Below are 1,149 nucleotides of genomic sequence, written 5' to 3'. Positions count from 1 at the left end.
TTTTGAGACAGAGTCTCGCTCTGTTGCCAGGCTGGCCAGATCTTGGCTCACTGAAACCTCCACCTACCAAGTTCAAGCGATTCTCTGCCTCAGCCTCTACAGTAGCTGGGATTACAGGTGTGTGCCACCACACCCAGCTAGTTTTTTGCATTTTTAGTAGAGACTCTGTTTTATTGTGTTAGTCAGGATGGTCTTGATCTCCTGACCTCGTGATCAACTCGCCTTTGCCTCCCGAAGTGCTAGGATTATAGGTGTGAGCCACTGCACCCGGCATAAGTGGCAGTTTTTAATATTTCATTCCAAATTTATAATTGTGTCTGGAAGGTTAGTTCAGTGGAAGCTTACTCAGCTATGACCAGAAGTGAAACCAATTTTATGTTTGATTATTTAAAACATGTTATTGCAAAAGTCAGATCTATACAAAAAGGTATTACTTAAAATATATATCTCTCCACTCCAGCCTTCCACCCCATTCTCATCCTTCATTTTGAATAATTTCACAAGAGTTTTGTCTGAAGAATGATGATGATTTTTTTGTTTTTTTTTTGAGACAGGGTCTCACTCTGTCATCCAGGCTGAAGTGCAGTGGCATAATCATGGCTCACTGCAGCCTTGACTTCTCAGGATCAGGTGATCCTCCCACCTCAGCCTCCTGAGTAGCTAGGACTACAGGTCCTGCCACCACGCCTGGCTAATTTTTATATTTTTTGTAGAGACATGGTTTTGTCATATTGTCCAGGCTGGTCTCAGAACTTCTGATCTCAAACCATCTGCCTGCCATGGTGCCTCTGAAAGTGCTAGGATTACAGGCATGAGACACTGCACGTGGCCTGAAGAATGATTCTCGACCTCGACTTTTTTTGAATATTAAATCTCAAATGCCATCATTGACATTCATGTTTTATCAGTTGGATTTGGATTAACTAACAGATTTCATCTAGAGATTAGAATTTGTAAGTTAATAATCAAAACATGCTGCAATTCACTATTTTCATATTTCTATCCTGGTATATTTTACAACTTAATTGGAGGATTAAAAAGAGAAATATCCACTTGTTCTGCAGTTTTCTTTTAAAAAAAAAATTGCCAAACTCTAAATTCACATTTTATAAATTTTTTTTTTTTTTTTTTTTTTTTTTTTTTTTTTTT

The 1,149-nt window shown here is 38.2% G+C and overlaps 1 protein-coding gene across 1 annotated transcript in view; it reads left to right on the top strand.

The window, feature by feature from the left end:
• The window catches only part of FBXL20 (F-box and leucine rich repeat protein 20), a 119,047-nt gene that overhangs the window by 66,596 nt on the left and 51,302 nt on the right, over nt 1–1,149 (top strand). The window lies entirely within an intron of this gene.

This window comes from Cebus imitator, unplaced genomic scaffold (genome assembly GCF_001604975.1).
Source record: "Cebus imitator isolate Cc_AM_T3 unplaced genomic scaffold, Cebus_imitator-1.0 Scaffold228, whole genome shotgun sequence".
NCBI classification, from domain to species: domain Eukaryota; kingdom Metazoa; phylum Chordata; class Mammalia; order Primates; family Cebidae; genus Cebus; species Cebus imitator.
The sequence above is the reverse complement of the archived record's forward strand: the minus strand, read 5'-3'. Positions and strand labels throughout refer to the sequence as shown.